The 23,561-nt window shown below is 39.8% G+C and overlaps 1 long non-coding RNA gene across 1 annotated transcript in view; it reads right to left on the reverse strand.

Moving 5' to 3' along the window:
• Window positions 1–1,087: 1,087 nt before the first annotated feature.
• Window positions 1,088–23,561, reverse strand: part of LOC109632124 (uncharacterized) — a 109,336-nt gene continuing 86,862 nt past the window's right edge. Inside the window, exons 2-3 of the long non-coding RNA XR_002202891.2 lie at window positions 17,156–17,304; window positions 1,088–1,222 (exon numbers count right to left, since the gene is read on the reverse strand). This is a non-coding gene — a long non-coding RNA (uncharacterized lncRNA). The remainder of the gene's footprint in view (window positions 1,223–17,155; window positions 17,305–23,561) is intronic.

The following is a 23,561-nucleotide window of genomic DNA, read 5'->3' on the forward strand; positions in this document are numbered from 1 at the left end:
ACCATGATGACAAAAGTGGTCTAACCTTATCCAAGTGTTTATTTTAATCCAAATTCTAATTAATAGTTTTGAGCCAGAATCTAACTAAACCATTATTATCTTATATTTTATAATATTTTCCACCTGCGGTATTTAACAGGTTATCCTTGGTATATCTCCTGTTGCTACTCTAATTAATATGCATTTTGAAAGAGGGTAGGGACAATTGACTGAGGACTTCAGATCATGGTTACGTAGAGTGGGTTGAAAAGTACTGAAAAGTTCAATGCACAAGATGGTGGGTGAGGAATTCAATTTCAAAGACCACTTCCCTACAGTGTCTTTGTGGTAGAAAAACCTATAGGAGATAATTGACTTCAACCTGAATCAGGGATTGTGTTCCCCTCAACACATGTTTGGCAGAAGGAATTAGAAATAAATAAACATAGATTGTTGGAAACAGGGTTGTGGACTGGTTAGTTCCCACAGGCAGCTTGTGTAAGAGGTGACACGGAGGAGGGATGATATTCGAGGAATTTGGGATGCTGGAAACAATGTGGCTGCAAGATGGATGTTTAAGGTTGAACCATTCCCTAATTCAAAGCAAATTACAGCAGTATTTAGAATGGGAATGTATCTATCTACAGTGGATCCAATCAAAAAAAAAACTTGTCAAGAAAAACAATCAGGTCACAATTTGAGTCATATATTTCTTCTGGTATAAAACATTTCTTACAAGCTGCAGAACCCTGATTGTTATTGTAACATGTGCAAACTCTAAAATCTAACACACTACTGTCAAGCTCTCACATTCTCTCCCCCCACCCTCTGTCTCTCATTCTGTCTGTTCTTGTGTGACAGAGTCAGTAACACCACAGCAGGAGGTGAAAGAAGAACTGGAGGCAGGAAGGAGGAGAGGTGAAGGGAGGGAGAAGGTGCAAAAGTGCAGCGCGCTCAACAGTAGAACAGAGCAATTCAGAAACGTGTGACACAGCAAAAAGGGGGACAAAGAGGGTCAACATTGTCTGCATGTCTCTGTGTGGGACAGAGTGTCGCATGCATGTGTGCGTGTCATTGTGTGAATATGTGTGTCTGTGCTTAATAATGTGTGGTTGTGTGTACACACTGAGCGGGGTGCCAGGCAGCAGCAGCTGGGAAGGCCTTCCTCTGTTCTCCTGTCATCAATAAATGATCAGAGTGGGCCATCTGGAGAGAGGGAACCACCAACCACCAAGACCTGGCACTGAACGAAAGACAGAGAGAGCGATACAGAAAGAGAGAGGGAGAATGTGAGAAGATGAAGAAGTGGGAGGGAGAGGGACAGAGGGACAGAAAGAGAAAGAAGGGGGAGAAGAGAGTAAAATAAAGGAGACAGAAAGTCACTGAAAGAGAAACATGGGTAGAGAGTAAACCAGGGATTCTGGGTTTGCTAATCCATCGTGGAACTTGTTTTACACTGGTTTTCTCCTCTAAATTAATTGAGAACAAGTACAAAAATCCATACCAATGTAACAAACCTGTATAAGAGGTAACACACAGATCTTTCCTGCGATATTACATTAGGAAAACAGTTTGGGGCAGTTTGAATTTAAAGCCTACAAGAGCAGATGAGGGAATACAACAAAAAGGGGAGAGGAAGACAGGAAATGCAGAGAAGAGGACAGGCAAGAGAGGATGGCGTGAGATGTCAGGAAGCGCTAAGGGCACTCTCCTGATGTTAGACCTAAAGGCGCACACACACACACACACACACACACACACACACACACACACACACACACAAGTATATTTTTGATTTCTCTCATTTCTTGAGCTAACAAATTAACAGTCTACAGTATAATCACCTAAACAACAATAAGACTACAATAATTTAACAGTGTGATTTTAAACCAACATCCAAAAAGATCTGTGGAGCTTTAATGTTATTGTTTATCTCAATCCCTTACTTTAACAGTGCATCACAAGTGGCTTTCTTGCTCAAAGCCCAACGTGCTAATCTGCACCAATACACACACATTAATGAATATCAGTCTGATTATTTTCATCAAGATCCACGACTTATTCACTGAGGAATAAAGAAGATGTTGAAAAGCACCTATTTCACGATGTTAAAGGAAGTCAAATAAAAATCTTGAATCTGCACCAAAAAATTGTGAAGTCCATTCTCACAAAAACCAAATCGGGTTTTATGGAGTTGTGGAAAATCAGTTTAATTTTTAAAAATACCCTTATATGTTTTATTCACAAATATTATTCATCCATTCCTAACTTTTTTTCCATATTTGCTTATTCCTATTCAGGAGCAGTTAGAGGCTGTTCCGGAAGACACAGAGGAGGGGACAGCAGGGAAACCCATCATGCACATTCACACCTATGGATAATTCACAACCTTCTATTCACCCAACCTGCTCCTTTATGACTATTGGAGGACATCTCTATATTTGGGCTTCCAAAAATAACAGTCTTACTGTAACTTTATCATTGTGTTTTCATTTGATAATTGAGAAGCACCTGACTTTATTTTCTTGTGAAATCCTAGGATCATTAAACTGTGTACTACTACTACTCCTTCTGTAGCCCTAATTTGCATTACATGTTTAAGTTAATGTACAGTCCTCAGAATTTAAGCAAAAACACATGCAACATCAATGATATGATGATGATGATGATAGAGAGAAAACCATTAATTAAAGGAACAAGAGAAAAAGTTTACCAACTTGAAGTTCTAAGTGTCTAATGCAGTAACACCCAGTAGACTGCCATGCAGCGAAATGTTTTGACACTCCCTTGGCAGAACAGCTTCATGAAGTCTCAACAACAACTGAGCCGAGTGTGTCAGTGGCCGTACATCTGTGCTTCAGTGTATTCAGGAGGACGATGACACATATTCAGCACACACCAACTTGTACAGTGGAATTACATCAGACTTGTGTTCTTCATCATTTTTCTCACACATATAATGTTTAGAAATACACTAATATGCAAATTGTTGTATCCCATTATTAATGTATTGAAATATTCATACAATATTGGCATCATCAACTATAATTACTCGGTAGTAATCCTTAGTATGAATGATTATTTTCTATTATTATGACTAAGCAAGTAAAACTCAAGTCATTTTGTCTTACTAAGTTATAAAGTTAAGCAAAAATTAAACCCATTTGATTCGCAAATTGCTCTATATTGAAAAAAACATTTGAGAAAAGAGTTTTTACATGTGTAAAAAACACAATTATGCTCCACCATTAAGGTCTTTTCTATAGCAACACCACCTAATTTGTTGATCACATTTCACAATATACATATATGTGGCCATTTAATTTTCCAAGCCTTCGCTGGAAGATGTATTCAGCTTCATTTAACAAATTATTGAAGTCATAAATCAACATTTATTTTACATTAATAACATATTGTGCATATTGGAATATTTTATTGCCCATTAATGTGTTATTTTATCTTTTTAATATGCACATTACGTTTTTTTTTAAATCACATAAACACACTTGGCTGGGCAAATTATTATGCTTTAATGGCGAAATGTGGATATTTGTTCCCTACGTCCTCGTCATTTTAACATAATAATTTTACAGTGGGCTACCTCTTACCCTGGAGTTAAAACGCTAAATTAGGAATTCATATTAAACAACCCCCAGCTATACTTTTTCTGAATGTGTGTCTGTGTGCTTGTATATGTACATGTGTGCCTAAACACATCCCTAATTTGAATATGCATGGTCATTTCAGATTTAATTTGCTTCATCGTGAGACTAATTTGTGCTCCAATAAGTAGCATATGCCCCAGGATATATAACCTAGCAATCCTTACTTTCTAAATAAGCGTTTATCATTCTCAGATGCTACAGATGTGTGCAATGATTAGCTGTTATAATTCAATTAATCTATTAAAGGTCAGTATGAATAAGGACTATGTAAGTCACACAGCCTGTAACAAGCATTTACTGCAGGATTATGAGATGGAAATGGGAAAGAATAATCCTAGTTTTGTGGATACTTTATGAAGTGCAGGCTAGAGAGAGGTAAAGGTTGCCACTTTCTTGCCTACAGCTTCTTCCTTTAAGGGAGGCCTGTGTTTCCCTTAAGAATGTTAAGTATGTTTTGGTAAACTGGTGAAAAGTGACAGATTTTGGTGCACGCTGCTTTAGTAGTGAGACAGATCTTCTATATGCAGCATTTTATCTCTTACTCAAACATCAATGGTACTTTAATGTCATTTTCCGGAATTCTGGCACTTTTTCGTTCCGTGCCTTGTTCAAGGACACTTCCATATGCAGACTGGAGGAGCCAGGGATTAAAGCACCTCGCTTCCAATTACGTGAACACCTAAACTAACTCCAGGGCCAAAGTCGCCTACTGGGTGCATAGCAAGGTTATCAATGTTGCTTTTGACTGATATATAAACATGTGAGGTTAATTCTAAATGAAAAGAAGAGCTGAGGAAGGAGATGAAGGATGACTGGTGGAAAGACGTTATGAATCGTTTCAACTCTTCATGTGCATGACTCAGTCAAATCCAGTTAACAGTGGAACATAGATCTCACTGTAATGTGTGGAACATAGTGAGGGCAGATTGGCTGAAATATCCTGAATCTGACCCGAAACGCAACCGCTGTGTCGCGTCTCTAGCTAATTTTACACATATGTATTAGTCCTGCACGTCCACATCTACAGTGATTCTGGTGTTCTACCATTCCCACAGTTATCTGTCTGTTATTTGGTGTGCCATTGAAACCATTGGAACATACAAACCAAAAGGGAGATACACCTGCCTTGACAACACTGTTAAGTAAACTACAGATCACCTCTGTAGTTTGTTCTATTTACTCCACTAAATAATGTGTAACTTACTGATTTAAATTTTAATCTTTTTTTCTTGAAACTTTGTGATGGCAGTTTGTCACATCGACACACCCCAGAATATTCTTCTTTCTATTAATCATTCTATTATTATTCTATCTTTAACAATCAGTATTGAGAAGTAAAAAAAAAGTAATGGAAACCTATTAACAAAAAAAGTTTTTGGGTGATTATGGTGATGTTTGACATTTAAATCAATTCACCATTTTATATTTCAACAGTGCAGTAACTCTATGTCTCCACTAAAAATACAACACACACCCACACACACACCCACATGCACACTCACATGCACACACTCTGACACTTATCCTAGGTACCAGGAAGAACATGATGAATTGTCTTAATGTCTTCATCCCTTAGTCTCTAGAACGTGTAATACAAAGACAGACGTCGATCCACTGGGGATGAGCTTCATATAATTTAATCCTCTGTGGCTACTTAACCTGTCACTGCTGCTCTGTGCTGTGTGGGTGGAACATTGTGAAGCCCTCTAACCTTGTAGTCAGGTATTGAAGTCCATCAGAAAGAGGCCGTATGCCATGGTGCCTTGTAAAATACAATGGTGGCCTCAAAGGACAAAAATTAAACAAGAGAGAAGAGAAACACTGACGGAAAGATGCTGAACATACAAACACATTGCAAATACAAAAACAAATTTGAGAGGAAATGGAGAGGAAAACCCAATTCCAAATCCAGAAATGCATCAGCTACAGGACAGCAGAATCAGTTAATGTTCAAATTGTGTTCAAATGGTTGTTCCCAGATGATCTGGTTTGCATTGTTCTAATACTGCTGATCTCCTGGGACTTTCACAAGGGAAACAAAAACATCCAACGAGCAGCAGTTGTGTGCACAGAAATGTCTTACTGATGAGTGAGGTCAGAAGAGCAGGTGAATTGCCAGACAGGCTTGATCTCAAAAAAGGCTACAGATAACTCAGATGACTTCACAACTGCAGTGAGCAGAAAGGCATCTCAGAAAGAACATGACGTTGAACCTCAAGGAGGATGATCTGGATCACGTCAGGTTTTACTCCTGTCTGTTGGAAACAGCAATCTGAGGCTGCAGTGGATACAGGACCACCAACTAGACATGTGGAGACTAGAAAACGTAAGTGGATGTCTGCTGAGATTACAGATATCAGAATTTGGCATCAACAGCATGAAACCATGGACCCAACCTGTCTTCTGTCATTTGTCCACATTAGTGGTGGTATAATGGTTTATGGAAGGTTGTCGTAGCACATTTTGGGCCCTTAAATACCAGTTCATTATGGTCATGCACATTCATGCTGCAACCAAGTCAACATGGAGCAAAATCTCATGTTTCCAACATGTGGTGGACTCTGAACTGTTTCAAAAGCAAAAGTAGGCCCTACACAGTATTTACATATTGTTCCTAATAAAGTGCTTATTAAGTATATACGTTTTTATCCGAATGTGATGATTTATCGAACATTTAAGAACCCGCAAGTCTGCCGAGGCTGTGCTGTTCAATAAACCCATGTTTCATGTTTAATGCTGTTTGCACCGGGGATTAGAGGGAAACGCTATTTCAATTCTCTGTATGTCCTGCACATATGGCATTATTGATAATAAAGTTGACTTGACTTGATATATTTATTATATTTTCAGAGAAACTGGCAGCAACAGAAATTCCAATTCTTTGACCAAACATTATCTTGCGAAGAGAATTATATCAACTATTAAACTGTCATAAACAACAGAGGCAGAGAGAGCAGGCTGACCGGTCATCTCGGGAGTAGAACTCATCGAAAAATTCTCAAGAGGCAATTTTTGGATAAACTATATTTCAAATCAAAACACTCTTGCCTTGAGAAATATCACAAAGAAAACACGGTAATAAAAGATAAGGCTCTTTATGTCTGTGCCTCTACTCCTTTCAATGACTATATTGGTTGCTTGTCCTTAACGTTGAGTACAACCCATAGGAGTGTACCAGCAGCAGGGGTATTGCACCTTTGTCATATGGTAACAATAATACGCACACGGCTGAGGTTGTGGAACAGTCATGGATAAAAGACAGAATTTTGACAGTTTCACATTTGTCAACCCATGCACCCTCCAGATGGGAACTTTGTTGCTCTATACACTATATCACCAAACTATGGGTCACAATAACCTGCTTGCACAGATGATCTATAGGATTATTTTTTACAGGGGGAACAATCTCTGTTTCCATCAATCTTTACACTTTGATACTCACATCTGCAATGTCTTTCACAATGGAAAAAAAAAAAAAAAATCACATTATAAATTCAACATCATGTGATTTACTTGCTTTTCATATGTGAAAACTATATACCCTGTTATCATGAAATGGACAGATTGTGTAACTACTAAACAATGACATGTAAACATCAACATAATGTGAAGTGTGCATTCATATGAAAGTGTTAGGTGAAAACCTAAATTATGTCATGTCTTATCGTGATTATGTTTTATGTGATGTTTGTGCTATAATTTCTACCCTGTGCCACTGCCTGATGTTTAAAGAAAAGAACCGTTGTTCTTATTGTTCGCACTATTCATCTCCCTCATCATCCAGACCTCCCCTCATCCATCTCCCTCTGCATTCATCTCCCCATCCTCCTCTGCTGTCTTTCTCTCACAAACACACATCAGAAACGTGCCATATGCACCAGCAGACGCTGCTGCCACAGTGTATGCAGTCATAAATCTCCTCCCAGCAGGACGGCCAACTGTACTGTATGTTTATTAGTGAGAGCATATCACCTCGATATTAAATTCATTATTTATTTAAAGCCAGTACCTTCCAAACTGTCTGTCAGCTCTTGCAGCAGTGCCACTTGTAAGGTTTTAAGAAACTCTTTGAACAGTGTTGTGGTGAAGGGATCATGTTTTTGTTATCATGGTTTTCCTTCTTCTACTATTTCTTCTTTTCCAGGGTATATTTTTCCTTTCTCTCACCTTGCTGGGTGTGATCACTGACAGAAAGTGTCACATTTTTGGGCATTCACATGTAATGGAGACCACCTGCAGAGATAGAGCAGCAGCTCTCTCTGTCTCTTCCACACGCACACACACGCACACACACTTAGACAATCTGTGATGTAACCTCTATCCCTCCTTGTCAAGGGAAGTTATTTTATATAAATGTTTATGCAGGATAAATAGGTTCCCGCCACCTCCTGTTTTTCACTTTCTCTTTCAACAGGAAACAAAATCCAGGACATTTAGAGCAAATCAAACTGCTTCAGATGCTTATTTCCGTCCTCTGTGCTCTCAGGGGGATTCAGAAGACTTTAAGAATTCAGTCTTTGATTAAGTATGTTTAAAAACATCCTGTTTAAATGAGAATGTGTGCAGAATCAGCAGATTAACATGTTATTAAAAATATATATTTTTTTAAGTAACCTACTTACAGTAATATAAAAATCTGTTTTATTCAGTTAAACATTATATGTACAGATATCACTAACTTTAACATATGGGACCAAAACAAATGGTTTGTCAGCAGGCTGTGCCTCATCAAGGGGTCCTGTTCCTATCAATGTCGATGAGTCTCTGTGGGACAGGCCTGCTTGGCTGATAGAAGTTAGTTAGCATGGCAAGCATAATTAGCATATCCATTCCACGCTATTTGTAGCCTGTAGATCATAAACGGTGTCTCAATTCAGAGATCTCCATCTCTGATTTGCTTCACCAGTTGTCCTGGCCCTTCTGTCACCTAGCAACACAGATGCAGTGGGACACTACACTGATGTTTTAATGCCCCTTGGTTTTTTGAAAAGGAATACTGTTAGTTGTTGAATTTTACATTCAAAATCGTAAGCATGAGATGTTTTCATGTCATCGTTGCTGCCACCATTATCTCTTTGATAAAACAGTTCACCACTGAAACGCAATGAATCCTGGGATAGGTTGGCCTCAGAGGTATCCACCCATTGGAGCCTTTGTTGCTCAGGAATAAAAGAACGTATTTGTCGGCCGCATTTGAAGGAGCCTTCGAAATGTGACAGCCTAGTTGTGCTGCTGGGATGCAAGTGGCCTTCAAAAGCAGCCTCCAAATCATGTGACCCTGAATTGAGACACAGCTATAATATTTCTGCCTCAACAGCACTGTGGTGAAGGTGTGTTAATATCATTTTTTAAAAAATGCCCTTAAACTCTCTGTGATAAAGGATGTTGATAAAACAATCGATCTGATCCTTAAACGCTTTCTTTTTTTGCAGTCCTCCACAAAGTTGGAGCAGATCAATATTATATATCTGTAATATTACTGACAAATAAAAAGACAAAACAGCAAACAGACATGGGTAAAACACAACCCTACTGCTAGAGGATATCTGGGGTTTACTGCACAAGCTTGTGTCACACTTGTCCATCAAGGCAATCTTAAACTGACACATTGTAGCGAGCTGACAGTTGCCTACATTGCATTTCTCTCAACCCAGTAACCAGAATGGTACCTGCAGGCTGCACGGGAAGCTTGTTCTGACAACTGTTCATGACTATGAGATTCCTAAGATGCCAGCTTTGTCTCCCTGCTGGAGAAACTCTGTGGACGCTTCAAACTACCCCAGTCTGATCATGCAAAGCAACTGGAGGCCACTGATGCAGCCTTCAACCTCCAACGTAGGGTGTAAAAGGGAGTTTAGTACGATTTCTTTCTTCTGTTTCTCTGGGATCATCACATAATGTTAGGAATGATTGGCAGCGGAGTAGTTATACATAAATCAACCCTCAGGGAGGCAGACGCCGCTACACAAGTTACAAAGACTGGCGCACAGCATGTAACTGTGGAGCAGTTATCGGTTCCCTTTGTTCTGCATAGTCCACGTATTTGGGAACACTGAACGCGGGAGGTGGCCATCTTTCCAGCGGGAATCTGCCAGACAGAGAATAAAATCTGAACATGCAAGTCATCACTGCCATCATCTCTGCATTACTGTAGTCACAATGCACTGCTCTTATTTTGGAGTGGATTTGCTGACAGTGGGGGCAGGTTGAGAAAATGCAAACTCAGAGATTTTATCATTTTAATATCAGACTCACAGAGAAAATCCACTTAAAAGAATATTTCACGACTAGTTATTCTTTCAGTATCTATCTTGAATGAAAGGTATACACTATCTTTTCCACATTTGGTAACTTTGCATGGTCTGTGACAAAATGGACATATCATAGCAGTAAAATTGTAACAGGATTTAATATATTGATTACAAAACCAAGTTTTTATTCCTTTTAGGACAGTAAGACAGGTTTGACACTGCAGGCCTGAAACAAAGAGTGACACAGCTCATCTATTGCAGTCTCTCAGGAGACTCTGTACGAAATGATGATTATTTTGAGAAAAAGCCTCTGAAAAGCCTCCTCATGAAGGTCAGAGACCCTATTATGTCAGCAGGGAACCGTCATTGAGATGTGGATTGAGTAGTCTACATTATTTTGTGTGTGATTGTTGTTTCAAAAAACAGTCATACTTTACTGGAACTGTGAATCCAAATTAGCCTCATTATCTGGTGTTCAACCTCTTGCCAGTAACTACCATAACATCATCTTTGGATATAATTCATTCAAATGTGTTTGTTGCTGTGAATTTACTTGATAAGCCTTTGTTTGTATTACAACCAAAACAGCAGGATTTAGAACAGCATGTATTTTATTGCAAGCCATTGAAATGCCAGATTATTTTCAGCACAAAATAATTGTAAAAGAATTGCAGCCTGTGATGTAAATGAAGCAAAATAAATAAATAATAAAAAATCTGCCTTTGCTGTAGGCATATTTTTAATAGGTAATCCTTGATTGTGTACAGTACGCGTCTTTCATTTTCCTGACATTTAGCCGACCATCTCAAGCTCGATGGGGCATGAAGACAGAGTAACAAGCACAATAATTTCCTTATTTTTTCCTTCCCATCCTCCCTCTCTCCCTGCTTCCTCTTTCTTTCCCATTCTTTATTTGCCACTTACATTTTCACTGTTAAATGGAATTATGATCAAAGTGTTTGTGGCTGCGTATTGTGTGTCCTAACGTTAGTCACACATCAGTGAGTTGAATTTTGATCTGCCTGGAGCGCCGCAGACTAAAAAGCAAGGCAGACGGAGGGAGCAGTGAGGAAGTGGAGGAGGAAGAGGGGGTAAGAAGTGCGAAAATAGGAAACAAGGCAAAGAGCGAAAACAATGTACTATGGTGCCAGGATCCTTTTGGTATAACACTGCCTCTCTCTACCTCCTTCTCTCTCTCTCTCTCTCTCTCTCTCGTGCCATCTCTTTATCTCTCTGTCTCCCTTGAAGCTTCTCAGTTTGAGCCTTGGCTGCCACCAAGGGAATTGGAGGATAGAGGGTGTGTGTTGAGGAGTGGAGGAAGGGTAACATACAGAGAAAGTGAGATGAAGAGAATGGAAGGAGGGAGAGAGAGAGAGAGAGGGAGGAAGAGTCATGGTTGGGTTGAATAATGAGGTAATGTAATAATGTTTGAATGTTTGTCTTCTCTTTGTGATGACACTACTGAAACATAACTCTACACATATGCTAAAATGTGCAAATTCCCCTGTCACATGTTAAAATGTAGCTGGAAAATGCCATTTGGCCAATAAATCCATCCATATTATTACAGTATAATACAGTGTGCAGCTTCCAGGCAGCCTTAAAAATCTTTTATTTAGATTTTTGTATCCACTCAAAGGTAATTCCCTGAACCACAGACTAATGAATTGCACGACATGTCTCCACTTTCTCTCACTATCCAGAAATGAAGCCAAAAATACCAGCTACGAACGCCAACATCTTGCACACTGAAGTCTGCGCAGTGATCGGGGATGGAACCACCGAATCAAGGTTCCACCGATAAAGTGGAACTGTCAAATAACAGAAAACACTTGAACATACATGGATTTAACAGAAACTATATCTTACAAAAATATATTCAATATAATTTGAGTTATTAGTTTGTCCCATCAACTAACATGGAGGAGACTGGGTTTATGATCTACACTGCAGCCACTAGGGGGCGGTTAAGATGCTTTGGCTTCACTTTTTGGGACATTTCGTCTTTTTGATCAGTCTATGATTTGACCAGAGTAAAAAAGTTTTTCTTCGAGCAGTAATCTTTTTCTTACAGAGTAATGTTTTTTAACATCCTGAGCAGACCACAATAAATTATTCATCACATTTATTGAAATTACCTTCCTGATGTTAAAGCTGGAATTGCTTTTCTTTGTGGAGGCGTCTGATTACAGATGGTGATGATGAGGATACTACTCACAGCTGCTTTCAGTCATAACAACTTGCTCAAATAAATCATCACCTTTGGTAGTACCATGCGTACCTCACAATTCCTCAGAAGTAATAAAAAACAGCAGTAATCCTTCATAAAAAATGTGTAATTGGGCATACATTTTCAGGCCTGAGAGAGAAAAACTGGATATTCCTTGTATTGTAGTTTAATTTAATTTAATTTAATATAATTTATCAGCAATGCTCATTAAAACTGAGTAACATTGTGTAAGACTGAAATTCCTGAATTTCTCTTGTGCGCAGAGGGATAGCGTAGATGTGAGATTTCTGAGGAATACTGACGATATTCAAATCAACAGTTTCTGTGTGTTGCATGAAAACAACTACCCGCGGCGTGCTCGGCCATGTTACACATTTAGTTGAGTCATAAATGATGCCATCACGGGCCCTTTTGCCCTCCAGACTGATTATTATTAGCCTTGCCTCTGGTTTGGAAGCGCCATGCTGTTGCTCAGGGCTCTGTTTGCAAAGTGAGCAAGAGGTTGATATACTGTATTCACTAAACTGTCCTGTGTTAGTGCTGTACTGAATAAGGAATTGTTTTTGAGCCTTTTTTGATAAATATGGCAGTTTACTGATTTGTTTCTCTTGGCTTTATTCTTGACAACTTGCCTTGCTCACTGACACAGCAGATACTTGTAAGTGCTCAGTTCAGCTCGAGCTTTTGTATTTTGAAGGATTCAAGGGGCTGCTATGTCACAGCACCAAACCCGAGCTGTCAAAGAGCTGGTGTTTATACAATATAGGCTTGCTAAAAAAAAAAACTTCTTAGTAGACGTGATGAATAACAGTGACCACTTGTTTTCAGACTACTGTAACCAATACACTTAACGTGCAAAAAATGTATGCAAGTGCACACACACACGCTCACTATTTCACCCCTGCATAACTCGTCCTCAAGTCCCCAGAGATTTTACTTTGAACCCCTAGTGAACTCATTATTTTGCAAATGCCTGTGCAGTATGCTTGTGTTTGTGCATGTATTTGCATGTGTGTGTGTGTGTTTGGACTTACAACTGTCTGTGGGCATTCCACAGGCAAACATAACACTGGCTGGTGATGAAGAGATACTGAATTTGAGGGATGCGAATGATGATGGGCTGCATGTGTTGGTTCGTATGAGTGTGTGTGTATGTGTGCCTGTTTTATTCTGCTCTTGCTCGTACATCTTGCAAAGACCATGACCCTCCCCAGGCCCACTCCTCCATATCTCTTCCGCAGAGGTTCCGGGGGTCCCTGCCTGGGGAAGATAATTGGGAGCCATAACACAGACAGGCTAAGACAGAAATGCCATGGCAGTAGTTTATCATGGCTCACAAGGGCCACATCACACTCGAAGCCAACCTGGACCCATAGAAACCTAAACCCATGGATGAGTTCAATCCTGTGGTTATCCGCATCATTAAAATGTTCAAAGAAATTAGCAAACATTACAAACACTGCAGCAATTATGTTTTCCTCTTCCCAATTGTGCAAAACAGCTGTGTGCACTTGTCTCTCAATATTCAAAGATGACCCACAGCAGAAAAAGTTGGGTATTGGCCCAACTTCACATGACACTGCGTTTGTTCATTCAAATACTACGAACAGCCGCAAGCAGGCAGATGTGCCATCCCTTACTGAAGCAATACTGACTGTGCCAACCTTCAATGACACAACTACAGCACACATGGGATCATCAAGTCCATCCTGGAAGAAGAGAGTTCAGGGGTCCTGGCTTGGGGAAAATAATTGGGCAGCAGACAGACAGGCGCTAGTCAAGCTGGGGCCAAATTTATACAAGCAACAGACAGACAGACATAAACCAGGCAGTTAGAGAGTCCAGTGAGGCCAGAGCAGCACTGACCGGGCCAACCAGTGTGTTGACATGTTCTCACATCCACAACACACCAGGGGATGTACAGGGTCTGCTGTGAGATGGATGTGTGAAGCTGCTCTTAGAGCGGGGGAGGGTGAAGTTTCACTCATTCCTCTTGTACCGATACGTCCAAAACATACGGTTTTATCAAAATGAAAGAAATAAAATGGTGCACCTGTGTTTAATAGCTTAAAATAACAATTTGGTATGAAGGGCATAATTCAGTTTCTTCATGAAGAACAGTATTCTAGCTTTCAGCTCTGTTAAATAAAACAACACACATGGCAAAAAGAAAATAAATCATGCCCTTCTTTCCTGAGCAGACTGAAGGGTATCATTTGGAAAGAATACATTTTCAATAAATTTTGTGAGGGCAATTTTAAATACAAACCCCCAGACACTGGCCAGAAGACAGACTGACAACATTGTCATGGAAATAAGTGCAGTATTATTTATGGATAGCTTCAAGAAACCCTATAAAACTGGAATGTTTCACAGAGTTTAAAATTTTAATTTCAGGCAGGTACTGTTTTGTCAAGGCAACAAGTCTTTATTGCATGTCATGAGCTCTTAAACCATTTTTTTACTGCTCTTTTAGCACAAACAAGGAAATAAAAGAGTTGTAAAAGTACAACATTTAAAGAGTCAACCACTAAAGGATTAATGAAAGTCTTTAAAAAATCACTTTATTTAGATTCGGTGGCCAAAAGCCAGTGTGCACGCGCTCCGGCCAAAGCATGAGTAGCTGACCGAGCCAGCCTGTCGGATGACATATCCTCACCATGCCTTCATATCCACAACACACTGGGGCTCCGTGGGGACAGCTGGGGCAGACAGGGTGAGAACCTCTGTTCTCCGTGCTGAGAGAGATACAGTAATTGGCCAACAGGCAGAGACAGACTGCATACCTTGCCCAACACAGATTTCCACTAGAGTAAGTCCACTGTTTCTGTCAAAGACCTCCCTCACCATATATCTGTAGCGCTGAATTATAGCCTCACCCTGGGAATCTTTTAGATACAGAGGAAGCTGTGGTCAAAACTAATTCAGTTTAACATTCAGATGTAAATTATAGATTTTTTTTTTTTTACTATTAAATTGTTTTTACTTTTTCTGCCAAGGTGCTTAAACTGGAACGTTTGACTTTGTGTCAGTGGCAGTCTACCACCTCAGTCTAGACTGAACTATCTCAACAGCCATTGGATGGATCTCCATAAAACTTTGTTGGACATTATTGGTGTCCACAAGATGAATTCTCAAGACTTTTCCATTGCAGATTATTATTTACATCTTTAACTGCAGAAGATTGAAATGAACCATCGAGATGTGTCTTTTAATTTTTGTTTATAAATTGCAACCTCTTGCTCTGTTTTCACAACACTTGGCTCTATTGCATGTGTTTCCTCTTAATGTCATTTTGAAGAACACACCCAAATATAGAGTAACTAAGTAGATTTGGACCAGGTTTGAGTGGGTGAGTGTGTGTGTTGGTCATGTGTGTTGTTGGCTCCAGGGAGCCCAGCTCAGACCAAATTACCTGTCAGGGGTTGACATCACCTACCCCCAGGCCAACCATACACAGAGGACAACTGGGCCCTGCTCCAAGGCTCCTGTGATCTGTCAGCTCAACTAGCCTTTCCTTCTTTCTCTCTCCATTTATCTGAAACTATGCTCTCTTTCTTTCTTTCTTTTTTTCTTCAGTCAGTCTTGACAAAAAAGGTGCCCAATGTCTCCCTTTGGTACGATTTACTGCTGCAGTTTGCTGACCCCCCACACACACACGCATAAATGCTGGTGTCTCTTTCTGACACACTCACCTGAAGGCAGTTGTGTCAGGGGTCTTTGTATCCTCGGGTCCAAAGGCCCTCGGCTGTCCCTCATCATGCCACTATCATCGGTTGTGAATGGATGCCCTCAACACACAGATACTCATTCAGGCACAGCGATGCACCACAGAGTGCCCCAAAACACGCCAACACACACATAACTGAAAATGAATGTCACCTACGGTATAAGCCATAATACACAGTTTCCCAAACACATCTTTCCCTCACACACACACACACACACACACACACACACACACACACCCTATGACCCCCCTCCTAGTCACAAGAGAGCGAGAAAACGGAGCCTGAACCAACATGTCTGATTGGACTGTACTTGTCAAAACAGCATAGGACGCATGGAATGAAGCTGAATGTTCTCAAGACTGTTCTCTCAAGGTCACTGATTTTTCAACTAGACTTCCTACAGGGAAAATACTTAACTGCCTGCAGATACAGTATATAATATGTATAATGTATTTTAAACCCCAATCGGCCAAAGTTAGATACAGCTTTTTGTGTGCAAAAATATGGAAGCAACCCTGTGCCACGGACGGTCAAGAGTCATTTTTTCAACCCAACCATTAACTAAGGCAGCAACTTTCACAAATCACACAAAGAAAATGATCAAATTCTTAGGAGAATAATGCAATTAGACTTATTCCTGTTTAAAGAAATAATAAAATAATACAGGGATCCGCTGGATTCAACAGCAAAAGACCCTTTTCCAAGACTTTATTATTCCAGTTACTGGATAAATCCTTTAGTCTATTGGTTTAGGATAAAATCATAAAACAGTTTTTCAAATATGGTTGAGTCCTATTAATACTCTTCAGTGTAAAACTAAAGCAAAATGCCAGAAAAATATATCGTAAATAACTGTTGAGAAAAGAAGTTGTTAAATTTCATGTTTTATATGCGCGGTGGAGCAAATTTAACGGTTATAATAAATCTAAAATGCCTTTTAGCAGGTTGCAAAAATAATAAACGACTAAACAGTAAAAATTTGTTATAAAAAGTATAAATTTTCAATTCTTAATTTTTATATAATGAAATGGTGAGGTATACACACCCTTTAATGACAGAAGGAAAGATTATTATCATCATTAGGAGGCAAACTCAGTGCAGAAAAATAGAGATCTTATTAGGCATCTGAGGAGCCTCTGAAATGATGTGGACATGCACTGCAAGCTGCAGCCGTTCAGTGAGGTAGCCACTAGACAAGCAAGGTGATGCAAAAGGTCCGTCAACTCATTCCTGCTTATCATATGATTGCTGGTCGTGCCTCTGGGAAATGTAGTCGTGCCCACCCCTGACTGATCTTACCTTTTTTAGCCTGGCAGGAACCTGGTGAAGTAAATTCTGGAAGGTGTTGCTTGGTAGTGGTATCTGCCATCTCACTTTATAATTGTGGTGATCGCCAACAGGTTCACAGCGAGGGAATCACATGCACCAACATGCATGCACAGCTGGAGCTGCAAACAGAACAAAGAACAGAGAAGCTTAGGTTACAACAAACATATTTTCTACTTAGGAGCCATTACTCCACTACAGTAAATTGTTGTTTGCTACTTTATTGCCAACATTTAACATATACAACAAGTACACAGAAAAGAATATGATTGTTTTAGTGGTTCTTCTGCCTGACACACATGACTATTTTTGATATAATCCAAAAGTGGGGTAATGCCTTTATGATCATATACACTTATTTGCAAATAATACATATAATTTTACTAATTTTTATAAAATAAAAAAATTTAACCTGTAAAACATTTTATATGAATCTAAAAGTGAGGCAAAGACTTCTTCAAGGCAGTAGACCAAAGGATAACAAACACCTAAGCTTAATAGGGGATTTTTTGCAATACCACTGATATTGCCTGATAAATCAACTCCTGCATGCACACAGAAATGCATCATCTGATTTATCCAAGCACCGTGAAAGACTGAAATTGCTTTTTTTTTTCTCCCTGTGTGACAACACTCTCGCTACATGCTGCGGGGCTTCTTTTAAGACCTAGGAGCTTCAGCCAGTTTTTCGATGTGTCAGGATTTCTATTCATTTGGAGTCCAGGCATGTAAAAACACCACAGGCTCACCCTCATGTAAATGCTCTGAGTACAAGTCAACATAAACCCATTTCCAGTCTGGGACAGCTGGACTTAAAGTTATTTAGTGATGCTGTCAGGTGATTTATTCCGACTTGGTTTAATTTACATGGAGCTTTCTCCGTCTTGAGCTACGCTGCTTCCTTGGTGAGATTGAATGTGTATGGGAAAGATCTGTCCTTTAAAGCAGACCGGAGTTTCAGAATTGAGTCTAAGATTGACTAGCTGTCACCAGATATTGATTTCCTCTCGCCTACTTAGTTCATAGCAATAAGCCAAGGGTAAATCCCAAGGTACGGTTTCTGTAAAGACAGGAGCCTGCAATTCACTAATGCAGTGTTTTGGTCTTATTTTTATCCTGTAATGTAAAATCTATGTCACACTAAGTAACTCTAAAACGTCGTCCATGCGGCAACAGTAACGACAGAATCATTCAATTTTATCTCCACATGCATTTTGTTAAACTTTTCAGGAAGTTATCAGGATAAAACTGAGTTAGAAAAGAATGAATGTGTGTTAACGTGAGCCCGAGACATAAACAAGTTTTATCGTCCAAAGCAGGTAGTACATGATCAATTAAAGTTTTATTATTAAAACGTCATCAAGACAAACGAGGCTTACAAGTTCCTGAATTATGATGTTGTGGAATTCATCGGCTGATTAGTGATCATGATCGTTACGATCTCAGTAGTTAATCGGCCCTCTAAAAGAATAATGAGGGGATGCTTGTTAGCAAGCCAAACACCTGCAAGGGCAGACACTCCGTCTCTCCGTCTGTGCACGAGTGTGTGTGTAGGTGTGATGTGTGTATAGCTGGATGTGGTCCAAGTGGAGTACTATTACCCACACTTGTTGCCACTCTAATAAGAGAATCTGGCACAACTCCATTCATCACCCACAGCAGAGCAAACAATATCATTTCTCTCCTGCATTTGTTGCTTCTTTTTCAAACAGCAGCGCATTTTCAAACTTTTTTCTTTTATTCCAATTTGTTTATCATTTATTTTCACAATATTCACTCTGCTCACGTTCGCTTTCTTTTCTATAGGTTCTTCACAAAACCATGAATATCGAACCTACAAGAGCAAAAACAGACAGAATACAATAAATCTACGTAACAGATCCATTCCCACTGTGAATGAAGCTTTTTCTCTATTAGGACAATATAACCTTTATGACACTCACCCTATTGAGCTTTTTACTGAGAATTTATCGGAAAGGTGTTGATTCAATTGCAATGAATATAAGGTGATGGATTCAATTGTCATGTAGTTTGTGCTGCAGCATATTGAAAGGTGATTCTTGTATTATACATTAACATAAATGAGGCTGAAGCGTTCAGCAACACAAACTCTAACAGAGTGGGATCACATGCTGCAGGAAGAGGAAGATAGATGTAGTAGATGGAGAGAAATATTGCAAACAGTGTTTTCACTGTTGTGGCAGCTCAGCAGGAGAGCAACATTTTTCCCTGCTAGTGTGAGCCCAACTAATAAATGTTACATACAGCATGTGTGTGTGTGTGTGTGTGTGTGTGTGTGTGTGTGTGTGTGGTATAGGGTGGGGGTGGCAGTGATTTTTGTGTGTGTGTGTGTGGTGAGGTGATAGTAATGTATGCAGGACCACAAAGTCAGATCAAATAGAAGTCTAGCATCCTCCAGACCTTCTCAGCATCTAAGCAGCATCTATCTGAGGTGACCAGCAGAGGCCTATATGCATTGCCCAAGGAGAGACACAAAAGTCTATCTTCACTTGCAATTACATCTCGCCGCCCTGGTTTCCCCCAGATTTGCTGCTACACACAGTCCAAGCTGGTTAGCCTTTCATTTTCCCCGTCCTCAAATTTCTGGCAGCACAAATATAGTAAATACAATAAATAAAAAAACTGCTAAAATGTTAAATTTATAAAGGAAAGGAAAAAAAAAAATCTTTAAATCTGATTCATTGAGCACGCCTAAGAAATGTTGCCAGGAAGGATGGAATGGAATGAAATAATCCGAAAAATATCACTGTTGATAAAACATTTTCTATTTTCTCTTGATCGATTATAAGCTAACGTGTGTCAAGGTTATTTCTTGAAATGATCTGCCAGAATAGAACAATAAATAAGTCACAATATAACCTCGAATTTTCCCACTTGCCATGTTCCTCAGTGTCTCACTGGATTGGAGCATTGTTGGCACATAGTTTCCTAAGGAAATCTCCTTTTCTGCATTGTTTCCCAGCTAATGTCATATGAGATTAGGGCCAATGCAGAGGTACAGTGGAGGGTGAAGGGGTGCGTTTGACGTGCATCATGGGTCGAGGCAGGCAGACCCCCTGCCTGGTGGCCTTGGCTGTCGTAACCTTTAATTACAGCTACATTGACAGGGTTGCAGATGGTCCAGCTGAAGAGGGATTAAAGACACAGGATAGAATACATCCTCAGTGACTCCACCGCTATCTTTTTTCTCTGTGCATTCTCCCTTCCTGTCTGTCTGTGCTTTAGCTTTTATTTATGTTGCACTGACTCTTCTCCTTCTAGATCTAGAAAAGCTTTATTATCTGACATTCAATTTCACAAATATCATTTTAAATTGCAAAGAGTAAGATCGTTCTTTGTGAAAGAAATGTTATCTTCAAGTGATTTGTAGGCTCGTAACCTTATGTAACCTCCATTCTGTTTTATAAAATGCAGTGTGATGTTCGTATAGTGAATAAACAAGACAAGGTCAAAACCTAATATACTGTATGTCTGGACTGTGTTGTCAATGTGTAAAACTGAGGATGTGGTTTAAGCCCTTTGTGTGAGTGCTGTAACCAACTACTTTTAATGGAGAGTAGCTAAAGCCTCCTCACATAAGCCCCTTTTCCCCGGTCAAAAGACCCACTAACACCCGCTAACATCAGGCTTTTGTCTGAAATCGCCATTCACACTTGGGTCAAACGACTCTGCAGTAGACCAAGCTCTGGCTTTGATTGACAGTGATAAAAACATGACAGCCTGGTAAACATGCCAATTTCCTTTTTTTCTGTACATGGTTCTGTATTTGTATAGTGCTTTTCAAGGCTTGACAATCTTTAAAAGCTCTTTACAGTGCAGATTGCTGCCAGTCATACATTGCATCCATGGGCAGCAATTCGGGATTCAGTATCTTGACCAAAGGACCTTCAGCCTGTAGATGAGTGGTATCGAACTGCTGACCTTCTCTACCCCCTCAACCACAGCAGCCCATAAATATTATTTAGCAGTCTCGATGCTGATGCTGCACCTTTTCTGGCACATTGTTATGATGCGTAAATAGACATGACCATTGGTGAAATTAGTGTGGAAAAAGGTCTTCTTTCATATTGGGCAAGATGCAAGACAGCAAAGTGAAAGAGCTTCTTCATTTCTGATGCGTACGTGACATAGAGCAAACACTTGACCAAACAATAATCAATCGGTCATATTCATGTTTCTAGGGCTGGCCTCACTGTTTCACCAGTCCCACCAGAAAGCGGATCTTGGTGATGGATTCAACACTGCCATTACAAATATAAATACTGAAATGTAAAATATTTAACAACCACAGTGGGGGTTCCTACCAATCCACCCCTTACACCAATGGTTCTCAAACTACTTCTCCAACTGATGAAATGAAATTCATATCTTGAATAACGTTAAAGGAAAAACTTAACATAAAAACATTTAATGAAACAGTGTTTCTTTCAATTCTCCATTGCATTTTTCCCCTCTTCCTGTATTAATACAAAACCAATTCATGCTCCTGAAAGCCCCTCATGCCACATTCATACAATCATTAGTTGTGCTTTTACTTCTGTGGGATGTTCTAAGGAAAAGCTTTCAGTAATTGATGTCATTACCATGCATCACCTGTCATCGCCTCCCTAAATGCACAGCCACAGAATTCACCTAAATGGCAGCAAGAAACAGTCGTGCTCTGAGGAAGGTGGAACCAGACAATGGAGTGCGCTTGGATAATTGTATGCATTTGTGCCTGTGAGTCACATACAGATGTGAATAAGGACAAGGAGAGAAAGAAGTAAAGAAGGAAAAAAAAGAGAACAAAGATGAGGGAAATAGAGAGGAAACACTAATGAGAGAGAAGAGAGTAATCATTTCTTCAAGTGATTGCATGGATGAGGGATAATTTATTATGAATGTGTTCCTAGCTTCCTTTGACTTAGATGCATTAGCTTTGCCCCACAACTGTTTCTCAAGAGATCGCTGCAATCGCAATTTAGTCCCCCAGTATTATGCAAATAGAACCGCTGGCCAGCTCCTAATTCATAGATTGCACTCAGTGGCCCCTCGCCAAACCATTGTCCCATAATTAATAGCTCTTTTCCCGGTCTTTCCTCCGCTAAGGTTATTGGTATTTACAACATATAAATCGAAGGGGAGAAGAAGCGAAGACAAACCTGTACACGATCAATACAACAGGGATTTAAAACTTTTCAACAAACATTGTATTAATAACATGTAGATGATACTGAGTGCAACATGTAATTTACAGATTGTCACAGCAGTTAGTGTCATGACAACGCCACCTATCATCAGCACATGACAGCCCGGTGTAATAAACGCCATTTTAATTCAACACAAATGAATTAACTGTTTATGAAATGACGCGTCTAAGCAGACTGAATTCTACCATCTGGGGTTTATGTGGTTTTCAGGCTCTGGGGACAGTTTAGTTTGCTATTGATGTGGAGCCATTGTGGCTACAGTATATCCGTATTGCTTTACATCTATACACGCAAACACATTAACACAAACTCTTACATTACATGATGAAACGCATGAATCATTCAGGAGTATGTTTTCATCAACTCCTCCGACATTATGTAATGCTGGTTGAGCTATACTTTTAGTGCACTACCACAGATTGATTTGTGTCGGCTACTGAAAGTATTTCATTTCTTCTCTATCTTTAACAAGCTTTTAATTTTTTCTCCCCAAATGTGTTTGCTGTGCTTTACATACTGTATGTGCATCGTCTGGCCTGGGCTGCCTCACATATTTGCAGAATGTGAGAAACAACGTGGAGCCTACAGTAGGAAATGGTCCAAGCAGAAATCAGATCTGCCCCTCTGAATAAATATCATCTTCCCGTCTGAGACACATCGCTCTGAGATAACCTGTCTGCTGAACACAGCTGCTTGACGCACAAACACACGAGCACACACATAAAAACAATAGTTGTTGCCTGTATATATTCGTGCACACTGGCATACACATACATGCACACATGCGCGTACACACACAGACCCAGGGTGAAAAATCAGCCTTGGACATGACAGGAATGCAGACAGACAGCCATGTGTAAAAATGCCTATCCAACCATCCATTCACCCATCCACTTATCCAACCATCCATTTGTTCATCCGTCCATCTGTCTGCCAATTCGTTTATCGGTCCATCAATCGCCACATCCATCTGTCTGCTCATCCATCCATCACACTTTTGAATTAGGGTCTGAGGTATCAGCTCCAACCTGGAGGCTCGGCTGATATAGACGGTTCATGAAAGGATTTTAGAGATGTGAAGAAGGTGAAAGTATTGACAATTTTCCTTAGCCCCACACTGAGCGTACTGAGTGTAATAGCATTTAGCAAAGTTAAGGAAAGAAGATGGA

The sequence above is a fragment of the Paralichthys olivaceus genome, chromosome 13 (genome assembly GCF_024713975.1).
Source record: "Paralichthys olivaceus isolate ysfri-2021 chromosome 13, ASM2471397v2, whole genome shotgun sequence".
Lineage (NCBI taxonomy): Eukaryota > Metazoa > Chordata > Actinopteri > Pleuronectiformes > Paralichthyidae > Paralichthys > Paralichthys olivaceus.